Genomic DNA, 20,820 nt, shown 5'->3' with positions numbered 1-20,820 from the left:
ATCACATCTTCATGTCAAAATCTCTATCTGCTCTATGTTTAGAATTTTTTATAAACGATACAAACATGAGCGATCATAGATCTCTGGAGATTAAATTGCATCCAATACTATATCATCCAAACAAAGCATAATGCAGATACATTCGACAATATCATGTGGTGAAAATCTTATAACCTGGCATGAGGGAAATGTTAACACATTTAATACCGTCTTTGTTCAAGATTATAATAGTATGCCATTGTCTTCTAGACGCCAGTGCTTTTCTGTATCTAATTTTACGGAATACATCAAAGACATGATAGGTAGATCTATAAAACAAAATAAACATGGCATTATGAAACCCATTCACATACGTGCCTATGACCCTTTGCCAATCGCCAAATTAGAGCAACCCTGAAGACCAATCTGACAGAGATAGAAAAAAAGAGACAAATCCTCCAAATTAAACAAACTAAGAAAAACTGGATGAAAAATCATAAGATGGTCCTGCAGAACAATGATAATACCAATATGCTAGCAGCACTAACGGGTTTGACGGGACATGAATTCTGGTGCCTGATAAATGCACTGGAAAAACGACAGGTCATAATCCAATCAGTAAATGTACAGGAAGATACTGGGGAAAAACATTTTTCAACTCTCTATAAAGGCAAAATGGAAATGACGAATGAATTACTAATCATAAAAAAAGCGCTCTGGGACTTTGATTTCTCGATTGAGGATATTGCATCCCAGACCAAGAGGGCAAACAATTCAAGGGTGGCCGGACCTAATGGGTTGACAAATAATACCTTGAAGAAGACCCCTGAACATTGGGCAAAATCGCTATTTATTCTCTTCAACTCCATCATACAATTAAGGGTAATTCCTCAGGGTTGGAGAATATTTTATGTCGTGCCCATATATAAAAAGGGAGACAGAACCTGCCAACTAACTACCGTCCAATCTCGATTATGGATGCCGATTCGAAGATCTTTGCGGGGCTGGTATTACAGGGAATAGAGGAGTGGGCGGATTCTAACAAGATCTTACCACCCCCGCAGTTTGGCTTTTGAAAAGGGATGGGAACCGAGATAGGGGGATTGATTATTTATCTACTCTTAGAGAAGGCGTGCAAGAAAAATACAACCCCAATTTACCTGGCGTCAGTCAATCTTTCACTCGCCTTTGATAAGGTGGACAGGGTGAAACTCTGGATAAAACTAGCCCTAATGGGGCTCCCCTCTCGACTCTTGATAATCCTTATTAATCTTCATGAGGACTCAGCAATCCAAGTGAGACTGAATATGTCCGGTGACCTCTCCAAAATGATCCAAACTAACAACGGCCTTAGACAAGGGTGCTTGTTTGCCCCAACCCTTTTTAACCTTTACAATGCAGATGTAAAAGTCCCTCTCACAACCTTCTCCCTCATTTCCCCAAAGATAGATGGTATCAAAATATGCTGGAGTGCATATGCTGACGATCTTCTTCTGGTTGAAAACACTCCCGTTGGTCTACAACGTAAACTCACGGCACTGGCAACATAAGTGCAAGAAAACGCATTGGTTATAAATGAAAAGAAATCAGTTGTAATATCCTTCACTACCAGGAAGAAGAAGGTAAACAACAAATGGCGAATAAATGCATGCCCCCCAGCAAAAGTAAGATCCCTATGTTATCTGGGCTTTCCAGTCTCTGGGAGTGCCTCTACACAGTCTTACTGGAATTTCTATTTGGAGAAAGCCAATAAGCTTATCCTCCATATGAGGAAGGTTTCTAGCAAATACTGCAAATTCTCTGTCACTCCCCTGATCAGGTTTTATAATCTGAAAGTTGTGCCAAAATGAGTATACAGTCTTGAAATTCTACCATTCGAAACCTTGCGTATGGTACAGAAAATGGAATCCAAAATATGGCAGAAAATCATCTTCTATCTGCCCCAGAGTGTTCCTGCATCTGCAATTCATTACGAATTAGGTCTCATCTCATTACATATGAGAGTTAAGTGGAAAAAAATGGTATTATATCGGAATCTGGTTGTTTCAAAGAATAACTCCCTCTATACCGTGCTAGGAGGTAGACTGAGAAGGGGTACCAGGGAATCGAAGTGGATGTTGAAACTACAGAAAGACTGTGTAGATCTCCTTGAGACCATTAATGTATCACACAAAATGTTGATTCTCAACCCGGTGGGTGTGAAAAAACGGCTGCAATGGTTGGATTGGGCAAATACCACGGAAACGGTGGCCGCTTTTAAGATTTACAAACAATTAATTTAATAAGGGCAAAGAACTAGGTATGCTGGAATCTTACTTGACCAAATTCCCGAATCCCACAGGGAGAGCAGTCTACTTACGTTTCCATTTTAATGTTCTTCCTACGGGGGAAATACTCAAAATTAGATCAGGCACTGGTCAAAAAATCCCCTGTCGCTTTTGCCACTGTAAAACCACGACTGAATCACATGAACATCTACTTCTACACTGTGAAATAATTGCTCCACAGCGACTAACCTACTTTGGTAGATTTGTCCACGACCCCTCGAGGGTATTTACTGATTTATTATGGTGGTACATGCTCCATGGGAAGTTAAATGCATTAAAGCTGGCTGTGGTAAATTTCTTAGTAGAAGTGTGAGGTCTGCAACCTTAGGAAGAATAAACTAGCATTGCAGAGAAGCTCCATTTGACCTCTGAATATATTTAAATGTAAAGTGTGGTTTTCTCTTTTTTCCACTTGCTTTGACCTCATGTTTCCAATTCTAAAAACATGTAAAGTTTTTTTTTTCTCTGCCCCTTAGATCCTTTACACTTCTCTGATTCTAAAAATGTTAAACACTTGCAAAGACACTATATACTGTTTTAGATTGGTATATATTCGGAAGGATAGGATATATTTGTTTTTAACGTTTCTAATGTCGGATTTGCAATGACATTGTATATTGTTTTAGATTGGTTAATATTTGGAAGGATATTGTACATCTGTTTCAAGTTTTAAGTTTTATTAAATTTTGTGTCAGATTTTGTAAAGGTTGATTTTGTATAAACCAGATTCAAATAATAAAAAAAAAAGAAAACAGTACAGTTAGTTAAGGAGGATAGTTCAAAAGCTGTAGTTGTATACAATTGAAAATCTTTTTTTCACCCTCATAAACAGTACATTCTAAGTACTATGTTTGGTACAACATTACAGTATGACATACCACTGTTGTATTGACATTAAATAATAACTAGGAACATACATCGGTACTGTATTTAAAAAAAAAACAATTACAGTTATGTGAATCTAAGGGTGATAGTGTGTTTGTTTGAAGTATGTTGTGATTAAGGGAATGCTTGACGTAGTTAGATACCTGTTGGCGTATTCTAACTACATTAGAGGTTGAAGTGCTTTGAAATGAAGGGTGTTTTTCAAGGAGTTAGATACCTGTTGGCATATTCTAACTAGATTGACTTTCAAAAATGCTATTGTAGTATTTTGGATGTAGATAGATACCTGCTGTATTCTAACTAATAATTGTGCTATAGTTGAGTGACTAAATTTGGGTTGAAGGAATATTAAGTAGACATTTGTTAAATTTGCTGGTAACCTATGTTTTGGAGTAACAGAGGTATCGTTACATTCAAGCAAACCACTTCTTTTTTGACATATGCAGTATAGGGCCCTGAAGTGGTTGTGGCACCAGTGTGATATACTATACCTACTGTTGTGAAGGTTTTCTTTCCAAGAGATACTTGGCCGTGTGTGAAGCCTGTAAGCTTACAGTTATTTTTGGTACCATCTGCATTGTAACTTAGAAGCATTAGTAAGACATATTTGCTATTTGAGTTTATTTGTATGGTGGAACGATTTTCTGAATTTCAGAAGGGGCATAATGTGCCATGATTTGCATTCTGCAGATGCTAGTGAAATGAAATGGATTCAAAGAATTTGGTATGGATACATATACAAATTGTTCATTAGGCATGTAGTCTTGTGAAACATGGGTGCAGAGAATGCATGTATGTTTTCACGTGCATGAAATTTGAAGAAGAAAAATGTATAGGGATTTTTTGTTAGTAAGTAGATAAGGAATTCTTGTGGATCTTCCTGTGTGTTTATGATAAATTGTACGATTCCTGCATAGTAGTCAAATTCTTGTCTTATACCTGAGACACTGTAAGTGTTGTCACGATTATTTGTGGCATTTCGGTGAAGGATGAGCATTTGCAAACACAACTGGTCTGAGCTGTTTAAGTAAATGTAAACAATTGGTGGCAATTGAAAGAGAAGATTCATTGTAACATTAACATAGCAATTTACTCCAGTTGTGTTTCTGAATTTAAATGGAGTTCTGTTCGTGGATCATTTGATGGGCATACAGATGTTTCTGACGAAGAGAGATATGTGTGTTTCTTTTCTGATGGAGGTGCTGTTGATTTTGTACTAAACAGTTTTGTGGTTGTATTGTTTGATGCAGAAGGAGTTTGTCATTATTTTTTTATTGGTATTGTTGGTAAATCTGCTATAGCTTCTGTTTCTATTATTTGTTTTTTAAAAGGTTTGTTTTTTTGAGTAATAGGGTACATATCTAGATGGGGGTGTACAGGTCCACAGCCTGTTGTATTCCAGGATGCAAGGAATGTCAGCATTGACTTTGTTTTCATCAAAGTTATCCAGGAATCGACCATTGAGTGTACACAGACATGAAAGTGATACGTAACTCATACCTTCTTTAAAGACTGTGATGCCAATGTCAATCAAAGCTTGATCTAGTGTCAGATCATGTGATTTGTGAATGGTGATAACATATGCAAGAGATGGTGAAAATTGTTCTGTGCGAATGTACATGTCTTTGAAAAGTAGGAAACATACTATTGTCCAGCCAATTCTTTTAAATTCTGCAAGTTTGTCAAAGTGGATGTTGACAAAATGAATATTGTTGACATGTGGATATGTTTGGAAGCCAACAACTGTACCAATTGCTCCATTGAATAACCCTTCTATGTCAAGGTTACATTTTAGAATTACTATTCAGTTTAAACACAAAGTCAATATTTTCTCCAATCTTGTGTTGGAAATACATTTTTCTAAGCTAATTTATTATTTTTTTATTTTTTATTTATGAGAGTCTAATCACTGAGGTGAGTTTTAACAGTGACAAGTAATAAAGTCTTGAAATAGCTATTTAGTTGTGCAGTTGCTTGTTGACACATGTGTCATGCTGTTCACTTCTAGTTTGTCTGTGAAGCTAATATGCAGTATGGGTTGCATTTCTTTTTTCAACATTGTCCCGTTGAATTGACTACAGCTTGCAAGGTTTGGCTTTAAGGACATATATTTTAGATTTTGTAGAGATATATTTTACATGACATCAGGAGCAGATGTGTTTCGTCCATCTAGCTCATGGATTACTTTACTATTTAAGATGGATTTGGCATCTTTAGTAAGCAGACCAGTTCTAATACTTTATAAAAATGTTAGCATATGTGAGGTCTGCAGACTGCCGCATGCTTTGAGTTCATTCTCTGTAGTGAAAATGTTGCCAGAGATTTACATTTTCAATGCTGACGAGGGTGTTGCAGCATTATTTGTGTCCTAATGTTCTGAAAATAGGTTGCCCTTTCCCTGGTGTTAACTGTTGGAGGTCTCCGAAAACAATAACATGTTTTCCTCCAACCAGTTCTTAGCTGATTTTTAGGACTTCTTGCATTCTGAGGTGCATTAAAGCCAACACGAGGTTGGGAACCATGCTTACTTCATCCAACAGGAGCACTTCTATTTGTTTTTGAATTCTGCGTAAGATATTTTTCAATAAACTGTAAAACAGTGGCATCACTATCATGGGCATATTTTGGAGCATCTTTTATCTTCAAAAGCATGTGGATGTGTGGTGCTCCTCTGGATTGATATTCTTCTCTCCAAAAGAAGTATTGCACTTCTCTGAGCTGAGGGGTAGTTTTATTGCAGATACAATACAGCATGGCAATATAGCGATGGTGAAAGAACCTTGATACACTGACAAGGTCAAGAAAACACAGTTCTCCTGGTATTTTTGTATCTATTCTGTCTTTATTTTCGTTTGCTGTGCATAAGAAATCATGCAAGTCATCCCATGCATACTCCGCACAACTTAAAGTAACAAACCACGTTCCTTATCATACAACGTACATCAGCATGATGTTGGAACGTGTATTCTTTTGTACCATGCATGTTTGCCAAGAGATTTTTGATACTTGACTGCAAAACTTAATCTTTGTCTTTTATTTTTTAAGCAGTTGGATACGGATATGTTTAAAAAGTTAGAGCCTGTTTTTAATGTATGTGCAACTCCATAACATAAAGTTGCTAGTTTACTTTTGAAGAGGAGGTGGAAAATGTATTTAACATTTTGGGCCTCATTACGACCCAGGCAGTAAGGGGTTTACGGCAGCGTAAACAGCGCCGACCCTTACCGCCTGAGTACGAGATCCCTTAGCGCCATGGCGGATTTAACACCTGCTTTTAGCAGGCGTTAAAATCCATGGCGCTAAGGGACCTTGATGTTAATTACACCACCGTAATTTACGGTGGCGTAATTAACGCCTTCCCCACTCCCATTATGCCCTATGGGGCAAAAATGGGAATGGGGAAGGGTAAATGGGGATTGGGGACTTACCGCCCCACCAAGGTCGGAATGGGGCGGTAAGTCCGCAATCCACCATGGCGGAGTTGGCAACTTAGCGCCATGGACCATGGTGCTAATAGCGCCATGGTCCTCCGCCAAGGTCGTAATGAGGCCCTTTGTCTGAATCTGGGGTCTTCAGAATGCATTCATAAAGAGCGATATTCTGATGCACTAATTTGTGTGGACCTTTCATCATATTTTCCTCTTTTTCATGTAGGTAAGAGTAGAGGAAAAGAACAAGCTTCTACACTTTTTTCCCATATGTTCATTGGGTATCCTTTGGCTTGATGCATTTGATATGTTCCTAATGCATCATAAATTGTGTCTTTGGAGTGTAGTGGGTGAATTGTATTCTGGTCTAAAATGTTGGCTGCAGTAACAGGATCCGCACATTCTGGTGACTCTTGAATAATTTGTGTGGTTTCTCTTAAGTTTCCCTGTTTTATATGTTTGTAGTATTCATTGTTTTCTTTTAGATATTGTAGGGCTTGCCTAACTTTGTTTAAGTCGACAAATTGTTGCCACATATTTTTGTCTTTTGTTGGCACTCCATTAACTAGTACAATCAAAGATTGGTCTATTGGTTTTTGTACTCCTAGAGTTGATACATCTTCAATTAGATCTAATGCTAAATATACTACTTTGCCACAGTTGCACTTTAGTAACTCGCATGGAGGTAATTTGGCTAATTTTGGTTGAAGGCGTATCGTTGCTTGAAATGGGTGCACTATTTGTATTATAATTCTCAAATACAAGTTAAGCTGTTGGAGAGCTCTCCAAAGTGGGAATATTTCTAAGTTATTAGTGATAGAAAGTGATGGCATTTGTTATTGTCAAATTTGTGTTGCAGTACGTGCACACTCTTGAGGGGTTAGTTATTTTGTATTTAGCTTCCGATGTTAGATATAAAGCTAATTGGAACCATTGGGGTCCTCCATTGTCTTCTATCTTGTAGGCTAGACCTACTATTTTTGTGCTCTTTTTATACGTTATGCGGCAACAGACACATATTTGGTCTGGTATTTCAGTAGATGTTTTTTTAAACTTAGCTATTTCTATTTTGTATGTCTTTATTAGTACGTTCGTGTTCATGAGGTTTCCAGTAATGTTTCCTAAGGGTACAGATTATTCTAAGTCACCATCAGTTCCAAAGTATTTATGTTTGATGTGCCTATTTTTTCAAGCAGTTCTTTGGCTGTTCCATGTAGGAAAATGTTATTTAAATTTTGCAGTTCTAGAGCAGGACTTTTTGCATAGTATAGTTGATGCACAAGATTCCGTACAGTAGAATGGTGTGCCGCTAAAATTTTGATGTGGTGGAAGGTGCTTTTGCAAGCAGTTCCTAAAATACAGGCTAATGAATGTCCTCACAGACCAGTGTGGCTACACACTGGGCAAGAGTCTATGGTTTGTAAAGTTTTCTTTTTACTTCTGTATTTTAGTTTCACATAGTGATTTAGGAATTGTCGTAAAGATTGAAAGGATTGTTGGCATACATTACACATTGAGCTGCATGTCCATTTGTCCATTTGTTCACTGGACGGTTTGTTCGGGTGAAAGGAGCATTTGGTTCAAAGTTTGGTGGGGACTTTTTTACTTTAAGGATTTCTTTTGCCATAATGGTTTGTTCCACCATTTCATACCCTCAACCATTATTGTCTATGCAATTGTTTTTTGTTGTTCTTGTTTATAAGCTTCTTCTTTGAATTATGGTTCTGTGCTGCTTGTGTGAATCCATTCACCATCACAACATTTTGAAAAGGTCTCTATATTGACACTGTGTATGTTTTAGAAGTACTTTTTATAATTTATTGATTAATCTAGTTAGTTGTTTCATTCTGTTTAATTTCAATGTAAACAATTTTCTCTTTAGTAGAAAAGCGCTGTCAATTAGAGCTTGCAGCATTAGTCTCCTACTGTAGTTTTTAAGGGTAGATCGTGATTTGTCAGATAATTTTATAAGATTGTGAAGAACTGTATGGATTTTTTGTAACATATGTTTTTTGGATTGCTTTTCTACTGTGCCTACGTTAACAACGGTAGATAGAGGATTAGGTTTGTTAGTAGGTCTGCTTTTCTTTGTACATAATTCTTTACTTTTTGTTTTTGCAAGAGGGGCCTTACCTTCTTTAGTTGTAGCTGGTTTAGTTTTGTTGAGTGAGTTTACTAGCTCTTTTGTTTTAATGTTTTTTATAAATTGTATTAGAGTTGGATGACTATATGGTATAGTTTTAGTCTTATCTGCTCTATTTTTTCTTCTTTTCTATGGAGTTGCTGTTTAGTAGGCATTGTGTTGTGTCCGTTCGGAAAAGAGAAAGGCTGCATTGGAAAGTTGTGCAATGTATATGCATGTATGGTGCATGGGGGTGTGGGTGTGATTGTAGAGATGAATAGAGTGCTGCTTAATTGTGTGGTGGTACATTAGGTGTTGATGGGAAGTGTGTTAGAATACGAGTGTACAGAGGTGTTATGGTGTTGGGTTAGTGAGGAAGGTTGTGTTGGTGTGATGGAATCTGTACAGTCATTGTGCTGTTTTGATATGTGGTAAATGCAAAGTACTCTTAAGAAGTGCCATATTTGTAATGAGAGGAGGAGTGGTGGGGAAAAATGTAATAAAATTGGTGGACTTTTAAAAATTGTTGTTTTAAGGAGCATTTTCATGAAATTTAAGAAATATGTATGTGAATTTGCAGAAGATCTGTAACTTTTTTTAAACAGGAACAAAAGTTGACGGAACACATTTGTACTACACATTAAAATGGCAGTTGGTGTGTATACGTGTAAAGTGTTAGAAATATATGCATACTTGGCAACATAATGCATTCTAATCTGTAGGTGTTTATGTAGTCAAAGAATGTCTGTTTGCATTATGAGACTTGTAGTTCCATGTTTACCATTGTGAAAGTTGGAGTACAAGTCACAGAATGTAGAGAAAAAAGTAGGACTGCATAAGCAGTAGAAGATGGGACTGGATTGTGTTAGGAAGTGCACATGTACTGTTAACGAGTGCCAATTACACATGGTGTACAAATGTATTATCTCTTTCTCTGCTTTTACTTTATTTTATAAAAGTGACACTGTGCTGCTGAAAATGCAGATATGCATTTTTTAACTCTCTTAAAAAGACTTGCAAAACATATTTTGAAAAGCAAAGCATTTCATATGTGTATTTGATATACATGGCACAGTTTTGAATTGTGAAGTTCAGTCGTGTTTTTTTCTTTGCATTCTGGGACTTTTGGTTTCAGTTTTATAATGGGTGAAGTCAATTGGAAGGGTCAGAATGCAAACAAACAATAAAGAAAGACTCAAGAGGCACCTATACATTGGAATGGAATGTGTGATGTTGGGATGTATGCATGAGCTGCCAACATATAAAACTTGCCACTTCAAAATGTTCTATTTGATTTGGTTTTCCCTTATTTTATGGAAAAGTGACACAGTGATGCTGTACATGCACTTAACTTTCATCAAAATGCTTGCAAACAAACACACTTTGAAATGCAGGGCATTGTAATTGTTTGCTGCTTCTTGTGAGCAGGTGATGAATACTGCACTGCATGGCATTTGCTAGAGTGGTTAAAAAAAGAGTATATGCTTATTGAGAAGGTAAGTAGCAGGAACCCTCTATATATGTATATGTCTTAGCTGATTGTTTTGCATTATAGGGGGAGTGCTTTATTAACCATGTTTAGTTTTTCTTGGTGGTTTACATGCAGTCTTTTTACATATCTATGTTTTTCCCTTCTCTCCTCGGTATTGTTTATTTTTTGGCTTTAATTTGTCATGCTGCTTATAGCTTTTGGCTTTGCATGCTTTTTACATCATGGTCTGCTATTACTGCTTATGCACTTGCACTTTGACGGAATAGCTGCTATTTTTTGCATTTTGCACAGTCAACCATGTTGATGCACTTGCACTTTAAGACATCTTCAATTTTGAAGTTGGTTAGACACATTGTTGTCCTGCTGTTCGCTATGCTTTTTTGCACTGAACAACAGACATTCCATGGTTTTAGCTGCTACTCTTGCTTTTTGCACATAATATCTTGCCTTTTGCACTGCCATGCTGACATTTTTAACATTGTTGGTCCAGCCCTATCTTTGATCAATTTTTACATCTAAACTCGGCTGGCCTGTTTTTATTGTAAATTTACTTGAGTGATGGGAACACATGACTTGTTTACTTACCTCATGAGGCTGATTGAACATTTGCAGGCTTTATTTTGTATGCTTGGGCCTTGGTACTATTGCCTATATATGCTAGTGATTCCCATGTGACATGACTTTACTACTGATGTTAATAATTTTTTCTCAACAGGGTGTCCATGGGTCACTTAGGACGCATATGTTCACTTGAATGCTATTTGACAGATCTGGCCGTTTTACTATCTATGCAATTCTAATTTTAATGCGGGTATATTGTTATTCTGAGTGTGACTATTATAGTTCACTACATTATGGTGGTCTGCCCTGTGGTCATTACACTGTAATATAATGCACAGTGTGTTTATATTTAGCATGTCCCTTATATCAATATTTTTATTTTTATGAGGTTTTGACTTTATATTGGACCATTACGTTCCATACAGTGTCTCACATCGTGGTCAGGGCCACTTTCAACTTGCAGATAACTTGAAGAGAATTTGTTAATGCACTGTGCTTTCATTTCTCTGACTTTGCCTGCATTTTTACTCCCTTCCAATATGGCCGCCTTTGTTTCCTCATGTTATTTTAACAGTTGTTGCCATTGACATAGCTAAGGGACTGCATTTCTGAAGTGTATTTACTTTTGCTATAGCGCAAAACGTGTTGTTTGCAGGCTGCTCCACCTAGGCGTCCTGCTGTTGTTTTGTTTCTATGTGCTGCTCATGTGTTGTGCATTTGTTTCTGCATGATGCATTTTTTTAAGTTTGGTAAAACATTAAAGACATCAGTAATCTTTCTACTGTGTCCGGTGTGTTTTGTCCGACCATTTTTGAACTTGGCACTAGTTTATGTGTCTGCGGGAGTGCGGTTCGCCTTTTCCTCCTTCTTTTGAAATATATATATATGTATATATATATATTTGTGAAAGAGTTCAAGAACACTTTTTAAAAATATAAGCATACCTGTACTGTGTTTTGTTTGTTAGATGCAGATCTTGTTGAATCGGGAAATAGAAATCTTCATCAGTTGAACAGTAGTTTTTGATGCAGATATCTTTCATTAACAGGAGAATTGTACTCCGAGAGTTCAAGTGTACATCTGATGTGTTGAAGTGAGATGACAGGGTTGGGTGTAGAGGTTTTGGATGTGATTGGTGGATGGATGTGTGAATCTTTGAAAGGAGCCAATGAGGGAGTGTTGAGAACATGGATGTGGAAAGTACAAAGGGCTGCCCCCTCTAAGTGGGTTCATGGATACTGTGGTAGTCCGCGCCATATTTTTTTTCAGTCTTCTAGTTGAACAATCAAGACATATTGTCAATAAAGGTGTATCTGCTTTTTTGTACGGTTCCAGAATGTCATACTTTGAGAATGATATACCATTTTTATGGGTGTGAATTGTTTTTGTTTGGATGGAATTCATTTCACAGATATTGGAAATGCAATTTTCCTTTCTAATGTAAGAAATGCATTGAAGAGGTTCCTGTAAGCAAAAAAACAACATAAAAGCAAAAAAAGGGACGTTATGGTTACAAGTAAAGCCGAAAAACCTCAGACATGTGCCCGTTATGGTAAGCTAAGCAACCATAACTCTCACCGTCACTGTGCACTGCTAAGACTAACACCCAGGACATCAAATATGACATCACAAATGCCATTGATGACATCACAGATTTGAGATTTACAGAGTCCCATAGTAAAGAAGAGATTGTGTTCTTGGATGTACTTTTCTTTTTAGAAAACAATAGGCTGGTGACTGGTCTTTATAGACACCCTTACCAACTCCAATCTTCCATTGCATGCTACAAGTAATCATCCAGTTAGCTGCACACCGATCATTCAATATAGAGATTTCATCAGACTCCAGCATAATTGCTCAGAGATACAGATCTTTGACAAATAATGTTCCAGCACTGACAAATGTTTTCATTATTGTGGATATTCTAAAAGCGTTATTGAAAAAGCATATCTCAGAGGGAGAACACCTAATCAGGCCCGGCTATTGACTACTTATGCAGACTCTGCCTCCAATGAGAAGGTTGCTATTAGACTTATTCTCACCTTCAGTACTGAATCATCATACATGCTCAGAATAGGACAAAAGCATTAGCATGTATTAAACGCTGATAAGAATGTACCATCAATGTTGCCCAGTCTTCCATGTCAAAGCACCATTGCTGAAAGATAGACTTGTCTTCAGTGTTTTGCCTTCAAAAAGGTTGAACATATGTCATGTACTTGATTAACTAAATTGGGATTTGTTTTTTTTCAAATGCTCTAAATGTAAGGCTTGTGCATATGCTACTCCATGTGACACCTACACTGATCCAGTGTTCGGATCTACATTAGCCATCAAACATAACATATGTGAGATTGTGTTTGTGGTGTTTATACTCTATTTCACATGCAAATAACTGTATGTAGGCAGCACCACTTGTAAACTGGTCGACTTCAAGGTTTCAACTTTTTTGGCATTATCCATGTCCCACACCAACCTCGTGGCAGAGACAGGACACTCAAACTACACCATTTAGAGATAGGAATGATTTTAGATTTTGAAACCCAGGCCCCTAAAGGACATTATATTGTTGAATAACTTGTTTTTGAGTATTACTGGTTATTGCTGCATTGTAATTTCATCCCCTTGCTATACATTTTTGTATTGTTGTATTTGTTTTTCTAACACAGTACTTGGGTCTGACTTTTGTACATTTGCACTTTCATCTTTAGACTCACTGACTCCAATACAGGTGTTGAACTAATATATGGCCGGTTTTATCATTACGGTGCATGTCACGTGACATGCACGTGACATGCACGTGAGTATATCTATAGATCACATTGGATCTCCATATTTACCATTTATAGGAACTGCAATTTTTGTTGAGCTGCTATTTTTGGATCCTTCTTCAATGATAGGCAAAGTCAGCATTTTTGCACATTAGATCTTGATAAGGCACTCCTCTGCATGGGGAGGGTATTTGCACTATGCACTTTATGTGCCTTTTATCTTTGATCGAATAATTCTTCTCATTGACATACCCAGTAAAGAGGTCAAGGCCCTGTGGACATGTACAGACCATGTCTGGATTCCAGCCACAATATGGCCCTCTATATTTATTTTTGAATGTTTTGTTGCATTTATAGAGCACTCTAAACACAGAGGCATCAAGGCGCTGGTTACATAAGTCAAGTATAAAGTGAAACTTTACAGGAAGGAGACAAAATACAAGAAGTCTTTGGACAGAGATACCACAAGAGAGGCATCCTGGGTGAACAGCAGGGGCTTCAGCTGTTTGCAGAAAGGCCAGTAAGATTGTTCAGTTCTGAGCTCCTGTGTAAAGGTGTTCCAGTTTGTAGAGGCAATGAAGAGGAAGCTCAGGCCCGCCAACCTCTTTAGTCTGCATTCAGGAGGGATACATCCGTGGGTGTATATTAAATAGATCGGCCTAGTTTATTGTGCCTTTGTGAACCTTTCTGACAAATACCTATGGGCAGTGTTTGCAAGGTATTTATGGGTGATGGTCAAAGATGTGTAGACAGTGTGTTCACAGATTAGGAGCCAGTGCACACTTCTTCTTGCGGCAGAGATGTGCTCCAGCCTTGGGATGTTCAACGTGGCCCAGAGAACATTATTCTGTCTAACAAGCAGTTTGTTGAGATTTAGAATGGATGTGCCTATACATAAGGCATTAGAGTAGTCCAATCTGGACCCAATGTGAGCCCGAGCAATGGTGAGGTGGCTGTCCATAGAGAAGAAGGGTCGGTGTTTGGTGTTTGATGCCGCAGAGGAGGCAACAGAGTTATAATTATAATTATTATAATTATTATAATTATATGTGTTCTTTCATAATGTGCTTAATACCAGCGAGTGGTTTCTAAGCACGGGCTCGGGATTTGTACTTATGTTGCACTGCATTGTCTTGCTTCCAAGACAAATGCGCTGCTCCTGAGCTATCCTTCCTCCCCTTCCTCCCTGTTGACCTGCCTGGTTAGTTACGCGGTGGTGTCTAAGTAAACCCCCAGTGTTTTGACATCACTCAATACTGAGATGGTGATACCGTCAATGGTAAATGATTTGTCGTTTTGGTCAATCCTGTTGAGTAGTGTTTGAGAGCCGATCAACAGGATTTCCATCTTGTCATTATTGAGGCATAGCAGGTGCTTGGTCATCCAGTACTAGATGGTTTGGTAGACTGAGTGCAACGTGTTATTGTCAGACGTATAGTTACCCTAAAGGGGCTGGAGAAATTGAGTATCATCTGCATAGTTTGTATAGGAAATGCCTGTGTCAGCTAAGAGGTCACAAAGGGGTTTGGTGAAGATGTTTTACAGAGTACGGGAGATGCAGGAGTTTTGGGGTACCCCACAGGAGACATGGGGAAGGCGGGGCTGAGGCGGTAGCTGAGAAAACTCTGATAGATCTATTAGTTAAAATGAGGAGATCCAGGCAATGGCCTGCTCAGAAAAGTGAGTTGCTTAAGAAAGGTGTTGACAGAGTATTTGGTGGTCAATGAGATCAAAGACATCTGACAGGTCCAGCAAAAGTAGGAGGCACCATAACCCGTTCGGAAGCTAGATTGACACCCACCTAGGAGGTTGTTAGATTCAAAGAATGACTGAAATTGGAGGTGGGCTGCACGATCTTAGATTTTGAGGCAAAAAGGGAATGTAGTGATAGGGTGGTAGTTAGTAGAGATGGATGGGTCTAGAGAATTTAATTTAGCAAAGGGAGGACCCGCGCATCCTTTAGGTTAGTTAGGACTGTGCTTGTGGTGAACGAGGTATTAATAAAGGCAGAAAAGAAGGGAGTAAATGTTTCAGCACAGTCTTTCATAACTGCAGCAGGGCAGATATCCCCTTGGCATCTGGAAGTTTTAAGGCCTTAGAGCTTTTGACAAGTAATATATTCTGCTTGTAAGCCTTCACTGCGGAAGTGAATTGGACTTTTTGGGCTCCGTACCGTCATTCCTTCAGTTGGTTTCTCCCTCTCATTTTTTCAAACAGGGGGCTTTGAGGTCAGAGGTGACCTCTTCTGTGCTATGTCCTATCAACCTGTATTGCTGGAATATCCACTTATATCACCTGTGTATTGCAATATTGTGTACTTAAATTCATACATGCCTGCCCTGGGGGTTGTGAGTCATAAAACCACTTGCACTTTAATTGGAAAATGTTATGGCTTTTAAAAAAAATGTATTTGTGTATTTGGTTAAGTTACAAACCTTTACACAATATCCAAAACAAAACACATAATGAACACAATGAACACAGTTAATACACCATTAATATAACACAGTTGGAAAGGCACAATTAGCAATATACAGGGTAATTCATAGAATTTTGCAGAAAAGTGTCGCAAGCGGCTGGCGCAGAGTGTCCGCGTGCGATTGTCTGCGCCAGGCACGTGCGCTAAAACCGATTTCCGCGCACAGCGTATTCATGGATTTTAGGCTCCCAAACCAGCCGTGGCGCAGAGTATCGCAGCGACCCTGCAGCAGCGCCAGTAACGCCCCCAAGAACGCCCTCGCGCAAGGAAAAGCCATCAAAATCGCTAAATCATCGCAAAGGGCTGCGCTAACCCTGGACCAGTTTACAGGGCTGCCAAACAAGGAACGCAAAGCGGGTAACGTTCATATCAGGGGTACGCGGGAAGTTTTACACGCGATTAGCCAGGGTACGTGTATTACAGGGGTACGCGGGAAGTTTAACACGCGATTGGCCAGGGTACGTGTATTAGAGGGGTACGCGTGAAGTTTTACACGCGATTAGCCAGGGTACGTGTATTACAGGGGTACGCGGGAAGTTTAACACGCGATTGGCCAGGGTACGTGTATTAGAGGGGTACGCGTGAAGTTTTACACGCGATTAGCCAGGGCACGTGTATTACAGGGGTACGCGGGAATTATCACACGCGATTTGGCTGGGTAGGTGTATTACAGGGGTACACGGGAAGTTTTACACGCGATTTGGCTGGGTAAGTGTATTGCAGGGGTGCGCTGGAATTATCACACGGGATTTGGCCAGGTACGTGTATTACAGGGGTGCGCGGGAATTATCACACGCGATTTGGCTGGGTACGTGTATTACAGGGGTGCGTGGGAAGTCACACATCCGATTAGGCTGGGTGGGTCCTCACAGGTGTTCCCTGTACACCCTCCACGGCCCCTGCAGGCAGCCCACAAAACAGGGGACTACCCTGCACACCTGCTCATGTCCCCCTGCACCCCCACCCCCCAGCCACCAGGGGCACCCTCCACCAGGCCCCCACCCATGTCTACCACCGCCCCCACCCCCCAGCCACCAGGGGCAGCCTCCACCAGGCCCCCACCCATGTCTACCACCACCCCCACCCCCCAGTCACCAGGGGAAGCCTCCACCAGGCCCCCACCCATGTCTACCACCCCTCCCACCCCCCAGCAGTGCAGGGGCACCCTCCACCAGGCCCCCACTCATGTCTACCACCAACCCCACCCCCAGCCAACAGGGGCAGCCTCCACCAGGCCCCCACTCATGTCTCCCACCACCCCCACCCCCCAGCCACCAGGGGCAGCCTCCACCAGGCCCCCACTCATGTCCCCTATCACCCCCACCCCCCAGCCACCAGGGGCAGCCTCCACCAGGCCCCCACTCATGTCTCCCACCACCCCACCCCCCAGCAGTGCAGGGGCACCCTCCAACAGGCCCCCACTCATGCCCCCTATCACCCCCACCCCCCAGCCACCAGGGGCACCCTCCACCAGGCCCCCACCCATGTCTACCACCACCCCCACCCCCCAGCCACCAGGGGAAGCCTCCACCAGGCCCCCACTCATGTCCCCTATCACCCCCACCCCCCAGCACTGTGGGGCACCTGCCAGCAGGCCCCAACCCATGTCACCCACCACCCCCACCCCCCAGCAGTGCAGGGGCAGCCTCCACCAGGCCCCCACTCATGTCTACCACCACCCCCACCCCCCAGCCAACAGGGGCAGCCTCCACCAGGCCCCCACTCATGTCTCCCACCACCCCCACCCCCCAGCAGTGCAGGGGCACCCTCCACCAGGCCCCCACTCATGTCCCCTATCACCCCACCCCCCAGCAGTGCAGGGGCACCCTCCACCAGGCCCCCACTCATGTCCCCTATCACCCCCACCCCCCAGCCACCAGGGGAAGCCTCCACCAGGCGCCCACCCATGTCCCCCTGCACCCCCACCCCCCAGCCACCAGGGGAAGCCTCCACCAGGCCCCCACCCATGTCTACCACCCTTCCCACCCCCCAGCAGTGCAGGGGCACCCTCCACCAGGCCCCCACTCATGTCTCCCAGCGTGCTATGTGTATTTCAGGGGTGCGCGGGAAGTCCCACTCGCGAATAGCCTGGGCGCGTGTATTTCAGGGGTGCGCGGGAAGTTCCACACGCGAATAGCCTGGGCGCATGCATTTCAGGGGTGCGCGGGAAGTTTTACACGCGACTTCAGCAGGGTACGTGTATTTCAGGTATGCGCGGGAATTCTCACACGCGATTTGGCTTGGTACGTGTATTACAGGGGTGCGTGGGAAGTTACACACGCGATTAGGCTGGGTGGGTCCTCACAGGTGTTCCCTGTACACCCTCCACGGCCCCTGCAGGCAGCCCACAAAACAGGGGACTACCCTGCACACCTGCTCATGTCACCCACCACCCCCACCCCCCACCATCCAGGGGCACCCTCCACCAGGCCCCCACTCATGCCCGACTCATGTCTCCCACCACCCCCACCCCCCAGCACTGTGGGGCACCTGCCAGCAGGCCCCAACCCATGTCACCCACCACCCCCACCCCCCAGCCAACAGGGGCAGCCTCCACCAGGCCCCCACTCATGTCTCCCACCACCCCCACCCCCCAGCAGTGCAGGGGCACCCTCCACCAGGCCCCCACTCATGTCCCCTATCACCCCACCCCCCAGCAGTGCAGGGGCACCCTCCACCAGGCCCCCACTCATGTCCCCTATCACCCCCACCCCCCAGCCACCAGGGGAAGCCTCCACCAGGCGCCCACCCATGTCCCCCTGCACCCCCACCCCCCAGCCACCAGGGGAAGCCTCCACCAGGCCCCCACCCATGTCTACCACCCTTCCCACCCCCCAGCAGTGCAGGGGCACCCTCCACCAGGCCCCCACTCATGTCTCCCAGCGTGCTACGTGTATTTCAGGGGTGCGCGGGAAGTCCCACTCGCGAATAGCCTGGGCGCGTGTATTTCAGGGGTGCGCGGGAAGTTCCACACGCGAATAGCCTGGGCGCATGCATTTCAGGGGTGCGCGGGAAGTTTTACACGCGACTTCAGCAGGGTACGTGTATTTCAGGTATGCGCGGGAATTCTCACACGCGATTTGGCTTGGTACGTGTATTACAGGGGTGCGTGGGAAGTTACACACGCGATTAGGCTGGGTGGGTCCTCACAGGTGTTCCCTGTACACCCTCCACGGCCCCTGCAGGCAGCCCACAAAACAGGGGACTACCCTGCACACCTGCTCATGTCACCCACCACCCCCACCATCCAGGGGCACCCTCCACCAGGCCCCCACTCATGTCTCCCACCACCCCCACCCCCCAGCACTGTGGGGCACCTGCCAGCAGGCCCCAACCCATGTCACCCACCACCCCCACCCCCCAGCAGTGCAGGGGCAGCCTCCACCAGGCCCCCACTCATGTCTACCACCACCCCCACCCCCCAGCCAACAGGGGCAGCCTCCACCAGGCCCCCACTCATGTCTCCCACCACCCCCACCCCCCAGCAGTGCAGGGGCACCCTCCACCAGGCCCCCACTCATGTCCCCTATCACCCCACCCCCCAGCAGTGCAGGGGCACCCTCCACCAGGCCCCCACTCATGTCCGCTATCACCCCCACCCCCCAGCCACCAGGGGAAGTCTCCACCAGGTGCCCACCCATGTCCCCCTGCACCCCCAACCCCCAGCCACCAGGGGAAGCCTCCACCAGGCCCCCACCCATGTCTACCACCCTTCCCACCCCCCAGCAGTGCAGGGGCACCCTCCACCAGGCCCCCACTCATGTCCCCTATCACCCCCACCCCTCCAGTCACCAGGGGCAGCCCCCACCAGGCCCCCACTCATGTCCCCTATCACCCCCACCCCCCAGCAGTGCAGGGGCAGCAGGCAGTCAGGCAGCAGCAGGTGGGAGCGTGCTCGGGCTCTGGGGGGCAGTAGTTCGGCCTTCCGGGCAGGAGCGTGGTATTCCGTGTGCGTACGCGTGGCCAGCTTGGTACTGAGGAAAGGCCCCAGCGCGTAAGCGCGTCTGTGACGTGACCCGCACAGGTGTTTCCCACACAGCACGTGATGACAGAGCACACGTGGAAAGACTGCACGTCAGAGTGTAATCGCGTGTGATTGGTGGAAATGGCCCTACACGCAGAAGTGACAAAGCGTGTGATTGGTGGAAATGGCCCTACACGCAGAAGTGACAAAGCGTGTGATTGGTGGAAATGGCCCTACACGCAGAAGTGACAAAGCGTGTGATTGGTGGAAATGGCCCTACACGCAGAAGTGACAAAGCGTGTAATTTGTGGAAATGGCCCTACACGCAGAAGTGACAAAGCATGTAATAGGTGGAAATGGCCCTAGCGCGTACACGCCGCGTAAGTGACGCTGGACGTGTGGGCCTGTATAAAAGGTATGTGTAGAACACGTTTTCCTTGTACGTGCTTTTCGTGGAGAGCGAGTGGGTGAATTCTGTACTTCTTGTCGTTTCACACGCGATTTACTTCACGGCGTTTCAAGTTCGTATTCCCTGTTACCTCTGACAGCTTTTTCTCTTTTTTCTCTTTTACTGGTTTACCTGGGCCTGTTCCCTCAAACAGTGTTCCCTTCTACTGTTGTCCTGTCTCCTCAGACAGCGGACAAATCTTCTTTTGGCGGGGGTGTTGCCAACCAAACATGCTCCTTTTACACGCTCGTTTACCAGGCAGACGGTGAGTCACGCACGTATCTAACATCTGTGCTTGCCCCGTGTGTAGCCTACCCCTTCAGAGGTGATTCTAGGCTGCGTGTGACACGCATACGTTCATTCT

Source organism: Ambystoma mexicanum, chromosome 4q (assembly GCF_040938575.1).
Source record: "Ambystoma mexicanum isolate Mex_15411 chromosome 4q, UKY_AmexF1_1, whole genome shotgun sequence".
NCBI lineage: Eukaryota > Metazoa > Chordata > Amphibia > Caudata > Ambystomatidae > Ambystoma > Ambystoma mexicanum.
The sequence above is the reverse complement of the archived record's forward strand: the minus strand, read 5'-3'. Positions refer to the sequence as shown.